Source organism: Anser anser (genome assembly GCF_964211835.1).
Source record: "Anser anser genome assembly, chromosome: 1".
Taxonomy (NCBI): Eukaryota; Metazoa; Chordata; class Aves; order Anseriformes; family Anatidae; genus Anser; species Anser anser.
In genome coordinates, this window is record NC_139720.1 from 4,462,179 (window position 1) to 4,471,155 (window position 8,977).

The 8,977-nt window shown below is 42.9% G+C and overlaps 1 long non-coding RNA gene across 1 annotated transcript; it reads left to right on the forward strand.

Annotated features, from left to right (window-relative positions):
- Positions 1-6,474: 6,474 nt before the first annotated feature.
- LOC310893771 lies at positions 6,475-8,566 on the forward strand. Its single transcript, XR_014579278.1, has 3 exons — positions 6,475-6,626; positions 6,902-7,016; positions 8,157-8,566. It is a non-coding gene; the product is annotated as an uncharacterized lncRNA (long non-coding RNA).
- The last annotated feature ends 411 nt before the right edge of the window (positions 8,567-8,977 follow it).

Genomic DNA, 8,977 nt, shown 5'->3' on the forward strand with positions numbered 1-8,977 from the left:
CTAAAATCTTCTCATTGACACCCACAGAGCACCTGAGCCAGATTTTTCCAAGAAGTATATTTGTGTTCTCACTCCTTACCATGGAGGTCTACCTCCAGGTAAAGCAAACTTGTCCAAAAACATTATAAGAAGTTCATGAGAAAGACGCATGGTCTATTGAAAGCCTGGAGGAAAAGCATTCTCTCCTAGGAGTATTATCACATTAGTGGCACACGGTGGTTATCAAGAGCTAATGTCCCTTTTAAGTGGTATCAAGAGCTGGAGCAATTGAAAGATAATAAGAAGAAAATGAGTAATGAATCAATTTTATTGGGTGCCATTAAACAGACCTCACTGGAAGAATATGTGTTGATACTGCCCAAGAAAAGGGATGGATGGGAACAGACAGCATCAGGGGCAAGCACTCCCACACCTTCTGTAGAAATAAATTATTTTTTGAATGATTTTTGCCTTAGCCATAGACATCTGCTGAAAAAAAAAATATTTTATTGTGCTGTTCAGTATAGGTGCAGCAAGTGGACAACTTACTCTTTGTTTACAGAGAGAAAATAGCAACTCATTGGAGATACAAACCCACTTTGCATCCAGGAAAGCTGACATTTATGCCACTCAGACCTCCCTGTGGGTTTCTGCTCTGCTGTCACACCTCTTCCCTTTTTCATGTCCCTCATCCCTCAGCCACCATTCCCTGTTGCACCTCTTCGGCTTGGTAGAGGTTCCCAAATCATTCTTGCGTCAACCTTGCACCCTGATGCAGCACACATATCTAGGAACCGTGTGGCTGTTGTAATATATTCCCTGCTGAAAACAGAGTAAAATGAGCCTGTATGAACATTTCTTCCTACTACAGCAAGATCAGTTCCTGTAAGCTAGCCTGGTTATCTTACCTCCAGGCTGAATTGTGGAGATATTTGTGGAACCTATTGTCTTCAGAGAAAATGCTCTCTGATGCAAAGACTCCTGATTAGTTAGGACCATTTCACACACAAGTTCATACCCCAAATTCACCACAGCAGCTTTCCTCTCAGATACAAGTAGCTGATATAAGTTGTCTTGATGGTGATTATGGATAAACAGGCACCTCCTGTGCCTTGAGCCCAAGGACTTTCAGATATGTCTCACACAGCAGGAATTTCATGCCAGAGGTGTGTATGTCATCGCCTGGAAGAGCAGTCTAGACAACAAGCTTAAGCAAGCTGCCTAACTTCTCCTGGCTGATTCTCAGTAAGAGTCCCCCAGTGTCTCTGCATCGCCTTTATGGTGAGTTTTTGTCTTGGGATGGACCCAACTCCACTGTCCCCTTGTTGTAATCCTTCGTGGAGTATCTGTGAGTCCAAGATTGCCAAATGGGTGGGTGATGAGAAGAAAAGCCAAACCTATTTCAGTTCCATCATGATGAACAAGAGTTCTTATTTTTTTTTTACTGTTTATTATGTTTCAATATTTTTATCCCTGTTTAATTCTTCATCAAAGCATAATTTATGTCTAATTTCCAGAATTTGAGTCAGTTCTGGATCTCTCTTATATCGGTTCTTCCCTGTGTTAACTTGCAAACATCTGCGATTGCAAACAGATGTCTTCTGGCCTTTGGAAATCCCTGGGCATTCAGGGCTTTGCGTTTCAGTTGTAACATCCAGTACTGAAGAGGCCAAAGGACAAGAACATATGTTCCACATCAGCTTTAAACTAGCAGGTCTCCTGCGACATCAGCAGCCTTTTACTAGGACAAGGGTGAAAAGACCTACTTAATTATGTAGAAACACCATTTGGGGTGAATCTGAAAACAAAACAAAACAAAACACCAACCAACTGACCAAAAATAAATAAATAAATTCAAGAATAAAACCTTATTGAATGCTATGCAGTAACTGACCAATTTCCCCCCAGCCACAAAGTTTTGGGGCCCCACCTTGAGCTAAGCCAAAAGCTAAGATCTGTGGGAACAGATGGCCAAAGTCACTTTGCTTGGGAAGAGTTCTCCTTGCAAAAAGCAAGGTTTCCAGCCTGTAGAGCTGCTATTCTGGTGAGATGAATAAAAATAAGTAGGTCAGTTAAAGCCCTGTTTTCAACAACATAACTGCATGTGTCAGAGGGAGATGGCTGTAAAACATCACCCTTCACTGGTGCAACATTGTCAGAAAAACTTTTGAAGTATAGGCCTGGTCTAAGACATATATATATTGACTGGGGATCTGTAAAGCACTTGGACAAACATGAATTTTCTATCACTTTTTGTTGTGGTTAAAAGAACTATGTTGTGTTATGAAAAGCACAGTTAGGATTTTCCTCCTCAGGACTTTATGGGAAAAATTGCCTTGCAAATACTACTTGAAAACCTTACAGAAAACCAACAGCATATTTCCGTGGCTGTGCATGTGCACAGTCACTTAATCATGTTTCTGAATGACCCCTTCAGGCAATGAACCCAGATTTACCTACAGACACCCTTCAGCTTCTAAGATCCATGTGTCACATCAGTCCCTAAACAGAAATAATCTTTGCTTGGCTTCCCCAGGGAGCAAACACCAGAAAATCAATGTCTATTTATCACCAATTGGCAGAGCCCAATTTGCAGAGCTGTTTGCTGGGAAGCTGTGAGTGTGGGTACAGAATCGTTTACCCTTTGCGTGGTTGTCTTCAAGCAAAGTGGTCTAGGTAGGACATTAGGAAAGCAATACTACATCTTCCTTGTTCAAAGAGCAAATGAATAAATAAATAAAAAAGAAACTACCCTTAGAACCACCTTCTCACATTGCAAAATAAACATTTCAGTTCCTTTAGGGAAAGGCTTTTCTTTGAGATTTTTTTTCCCCCTTCTTTAACAAAGAAGGGAAAGATGCCGTTTGCCTCAAGGTTATACCCATCCCTTCTGGCCTTGGACAATACAGCTATTCCTGGAAGCCACGTACAGCTCCAGGTACTGTACGACTAAGGCTCCCTCCTAAGCGTAGAGGAGGTCACCACCCTTATTCTGAAAGCCTTGCTGTTTCCCACACTGAGAGAGATTGTGGCCATCTAATATTAGGCACCTCATTGTAGCAGGGAATGAAAAGCTGCTGTAGGAACAGGAAGCAGATGAGATGCACAGATATACAAGCTGGAGCAACAATACGAGCAGAAGCTACAAAGCGGTTAAAGTCCTGTTTTTCAGAGGCTTATACCTGGCAAAAGGCATCTGGGGAGTCTGCAAGGCGATCAGGCAGCTGCTGGGAGAGGACAGATATGGATTTCTAACCCTCCCCAAAAAAAGAGCAGGGCAAAGACTGTGGTTCCTCTCAACTAGACGTAGCTGTTCAGGAGTGAGTTGTCCAAATCCGGTGGTGGGAGATTGTGCTGTTGGAGAGCAGTTCATCTCACTATTCCGGACAGCGGTGTTAAAAGGAAATGAATCTCCTTTAGAAAATTTTGCTTCCTTCTGTGGGCTCTGGAGGGAGCTCAGACAGTTAGCTGAGACTGATGGACTAACTTTGGGCAGCTATAGCTGAGTGAGATGAATCCTACCTCACCGGTACTGGGGCTTGGGTGGGAGACGAGTACCTAATGGTTCTGGACATCAAAAAACAGACCAAAGGTGCTGCAGCCTCCTTAGGAGCAACATGTGGATGTGCTGAACTTATGGCAATCATCCTTTTTTGTTACTTCCGGCCACCACATTAGCTCTCACTTTCTTAACTGCATTTTTTCAGCTTTGCTTTGTCACCAAATTTTACAGCAGAATCAACACTTTTTTATCATGATATATGCTTGGGGATAATACTCTTTCTGAGGGGATATTGCTCTTTCTTTATCTATTTCTATGCTTCACATTTAACTTTATCTATATAGATGCTATCTACCTCCCTCCAGGGATGCCCTCATGTTGTTTCAACTCCCTTAATGAGAATCAGGGGTTGATTTGATTCCATCAATCAATTGCAGCTACCTGAGGATGACGCCTCTAATTTAAGGTAGGCATCCAGGCTCCCTCTGCGGTCAGTGGGGAGAGATGGATGCTTACAGAGGGCAATTCAGCTCACATCTCACCCTGGTTAAATGGTCTGCTTGGTGGGAGCGCTCCTTTCTCCCCTTGCAACTCTCAGTTGGTTGTCCACACTCCTAACTTTTATACAGGTAAGGTTAGTTGAAATGGATCCTACTCATAATATTTGTGCATTGTTAATCTAAATGCAGGTGTCCAACTTCTTGAATATTAATTTTTGTCTTGGAACAGTGTCCAGTTTACATCTACAGAGCTTCAGTTTATATCCTATATGATACCCCAAGCATAGATGCAGCCACCTCCTGCATCTTTCCCAAAAGTAGTATTTTTTTTTCCTTTTTCCTGTGCTCGTTAGGCAGATTTTACCCACACTGTTCCATTTTTCAATTCACTTCATACTAATAGAGCATCTTTGGCAAAAGAAAGGACACAGCTCGGTCTGATGCTTGCTTTCACGCCACCTGTAGTCCTTAAGGCTGCCCCCTGAGAGCTCCATGGTTTGTGGATTGTAGGATTTCTCTGCAGCATTTCCACCTCCCTTGCTTCCTCACCTCCTCGGTAGCATTAGGTTTTTTCTCTTAAGCTACTGCTACACTGGTTTCCAGGCAAAACCTTTGTCTTCCCTGGCTATTTTCTGCAGCCTAGCAAATCTTGATCATTTTTTCTAACTATAAATTCAGATATTTGTACAAGCTCCTTCTGAGAATGACTGGATTTTTTTGTGTGCCCATTCTCCTATATCCTCTTGTGTGCCCATCCATCTTTATGGTTGGCCTCAAGTGAGGGATTGCACGAACCCTCTGAAACTACACCTTTATACCAGAAAACACTATTTCTTCACACTTTTCCCAAATCTTCTCCCTGGTTTGGTATTCACTGAAGCATGTGACATCTTTCCTAAATGTCAGTCCTTGCAGGAATGCAAAATCCTGCACCAGTTTGATATTCAGCCCCAGCATCTGAAAGAGCCACTTCCATTTAAAGTCTTGAGAAGCAACATCAAATGCAAAGCCTGGTGTGAGCGCTACGGTGCCTGTAACAGAGCTGCAGGTCTGGAGTGGGCACTGCATTTACAAACAACCAGCTCAATAAATAAATAAATAAATAAAAATCAAGGAAATACAGGAGTTTGTAGGGTCCATCACAAAGATGATTTCCCTGGGGTAAATAACAACTTTTGCTTCTATTTCTGCTCACCACGTAGTGTGTTTCCAACACAATCTCAGTCAGGGTTCCAAGTTTTGGTATGGGGGTGTCATTAATAAAATGTAGGCAGTGCTGTGACCTGGCTCTGCTCCCCAGAGCAAATCCCTCAGTCTTCTAAGTGATCATCCTGACTGCTACTCCCAGGGCTTTGCCAGCCTATACTCCTAACACTTTGACTTCTCACTGGTCTCCCTGCCAGGTGGTGAAGGCTCTGAGACCAGCCTCACCTCCATCAGCAGTTCACATGATACAGAGGGTCTCCCCAGGGGCAGGGGGTGAGGAATTGCCACCAAAGAGGCCTCCCAGTGACCAGAGGAAGCCCAAGTGAGTAGCATAGATAACACAAGGATTAGCTTGGACTAGATTCCACTTCTAGTCACCATTCAGGTCACCATGACTGTCTTGATTGTTTCTGTAGGACAGTGCTCAGAAGTAAAAGCAGCTCTAGCTTTAACCAAGACAGCATTTTTTTTTTTGCCTTTTTTTATTCTTTTTTTCCTATTTTTTTTCTTTTTTTTTTTTTTCCAATTTATATAGACAACAAACTATGAGCACAGAACAGCATGGCAGCACAGCGCAGAAATATCCAAGATGCTCTTTAGGTACATCTCAGTAACAGTAGCAGTGACAAGCTAGGCAGGGGGTCAACAGGTAGGATTTCCGTGATCCGTGTTGTATATCCACATACAATAAAAGAAATCAGAGCTTTAAAATCTAATCTGCAAAACCTTGGGAAGTATTTCAGGCAGTTATGGAAAGCAAAAGCAGGGCTGTAGGATGGGATGCATTTGTACAAATATCTGTAGTGGTTGCCGTCCTGCCCCGTCCCTTCAAAAGTTTTCTCTTGCTAAAGATGAAAATGCAGCAAAAAGCACTGACTGCTCTGCAACACAGCTTCTCTGGGCAGCTGCCATGCATTTCTCAAAGCTTTGCATCCACACACACTGCAGGCTTTGGGAATCAGAGAAAGAATTAGAGCCTGGCTTGCGAGCTGTGCTTACCCAGCTGAGCACTGGGGTTCCCTTTAAACAGCTTAGAGCAGAGTTTGTGTATCTTTATGCTTTAGTAGTTCTGCATGAAGAGCAGGCGTATGTTGGCTGTTGTGGCATGGGTCCACGGTTTGGGTACTAAAATGTGAGAGCACATCTCCGAAAAATTGACTCATTCAGCTGAGACTGCTTTGTAGCAGAGCTCATCTGAGGATGCGATTCACAGATCTGATCTAACGCCAGCTGGAGCCAGTAAAAACATTCCTCCTGAATTCAGAAAATGTGGGTCTAACCTAAACAACCTCGTCACTGCATCCACTGCTTGGGAAAACCACTGGGTCTCATAATGGATGAAGAATACTAACAGTGGAGTGCGTATTTTAGAGCCAGATTATGGTTACCACCAGATTTCACGTTACCTGTCACAGGATAAACGAGCAGTTCCCTCCTTGGTATTTTCCTTTTGTTTCTTGCTTAAACAGAGGAAGTCAGTAAGCAGGGATTAAACCCGAATACCCAATTAAGACATCAGCACGTGGTCCTCCAGGAGAACTGTCTCAGGCTAACCCCTTTTTCTGCCTTCTGCAACATTTGCTTCCTATAGTGCAAAACCAGCGTTTGTTGGTTGGGTAATGGACTGGGCTGGGACACACACTGGGCATTAAGATCCTGAGAAATTTAACACAAGCCTCATTGCTTTTGTTCCTCCCACCCATTTCATTTCCAGTGTGATCGTTACGGACTCTCCTTGTGCTTCTCTTACATCTACCAAGAACTTGGCTGTCTGCACAAGTGAGTTTTATCCTGAAGAAAGGGAGTGCATGCTTCTCATCAGACACCAGGTAGGAAAGTCACAAATAACAGTTCAAAGACAGTTCATGTTTGATTTGGTTTTGTGTTTGTTTGTTTTTGGTTATTATTATTATTGTTGTTGTTGTTGTCATTATTATTATTATTATTTGGTTGGTTGGTTTGGTTTCTGTTTTTTGTTGTTGTTGTTGTTTTTTAGCAATCACTGGGAAGAAACACCGTAAATTAACACAGGAGCAGATTTCAATGAGGTTTCCAGGCTGAAGTCAGGCTTCTTCCTGAATTACAAGAAAGCTTATTTGCTGCAGTACCCATTGCATCATTTTCACGACCACCCTGCTTCCTGCACACTCAGCTGCTCTTATGGAAAAAACAAAAAAAAAAAAAAAACAAAAAAAAAAAAAAAAAAACAACTCCCACAGTAATGCAAAGGGTGAAACTTAGCCAAAGGATTCAGTCCTCTTCTGAAAGCTTTTCTGTACCTGTGCACTTGCACCACACTTCATTATGCCCCTAACCACTACTTCTGCAGCTGAGATTGCACCGTAGAAGTGAAACGGAGTCCTCTGGCAGGTTATTAGCTTAAAGTTAGGTAGAATTTGCTGCTTTAGAAATATCCCATGAGAGGTAGCTGAGGTCTCTTCTCAGGATGACAGTCTGCAGCTTGAACTGAAATAATATCACTACCGCAGCCGTAAAAAATGCATTAAAGGAAGTCGAAACTGTCTTAGCAATAACATTTATAAAACATCAAGGGTGGCTTGTGAAGGAACCTGTGGTTTTCAAGTGCTAATTGAAGAAAGGCTTGGGAGCAGTGAATATTCGCCAGGTCTTGGCAAATTAGCATTTTATTTCAAGGCTCTTGATGAGCAATACAACTCAGGGGAAAATAATCAAGGTCTTCTCTGGTTCATGCTACATGAATTTTGTGAATATTTAGCATTTCGTCAGTTGGGTAGGTCCCCTTTTCCTAAGTGATCTTTCCTCATAAATTGTTACCCAGAAAGTCAGATTCCAGCAAAAGATCTGAAAGGCCCCATCCCTACCCACTTCTGTGGCCCTCTTTCCCCTGGGGAGATCTCAGACCTGTCAGAGAGACAGAAGAGCTGTAAAGAACAAAACCGTAACTGTTTTTTTTTTCCTTACTTTTTTTTTTTTTTTTTTCTGAGCAGGAGTCTGATCCTGCCAAGTGAAGGGTGCAAGACACACGGACAGGCAAGTGATGTGATGCTTTCCCCCAGCGGCTTACAGCACCTCCTATCCATCCTTGCTCCTGGAAAAGGCTTCCTGATGTGAACCTAAATCCACTCTGTCGCAATTCAGACCTAGGGCATCCTGCCCAGGCCGTAAATTCTAGTCTCCTCTCAAGCTTGAAGAAACTTGGATCTGGCCATCCCGTTCTTACACAAGATGGATCTAAGCCATCAATCCGCACGTGGTGTGCTCCCAAAGCTCAGCCCTGTGCCAGGCAGCACAAAGAGCAGACCGAAATTGTACTGCAACTTTTCTTTTCCTGTTTGGGAAAGAAGTTTCATCTTCAAGGAATAAATTTATCAGAAAAGCAGATTTTGAGCCTTCAGATCACTTCTATTCTTATCTAAATAGCCACAAACCTGGGGATCATCTTACCTCTGTAAGCACTTAGAGGTGCAGACATCTGATGTGATGACTGTCCTGCATGTACTTGCACAGCATCCACAGGGAAGCTCTGATCTCAGGTGGCATTTCTAGGCATTACAGAGTCACAAATAATAATAAAATATCCTATCAAAATGGAGCTCCTCAGGAAATCTAGAGCTGACCCTGGGTGTGCTTAGACGGGTGCATGTACTCCAGTTAGGCAATCCTTGCTGGGCTGTCTCCTCTCACTTGTTAGGGTATGGGTATAGGTATAGAATACCTCCATTTCAGTGGCAAAGTCGATCTGAGATATCCCAGCCTCTTGCCCCAGCTCTGCAGTTCACCACCTTCATCAGTTGTGCCAGATTAAGCT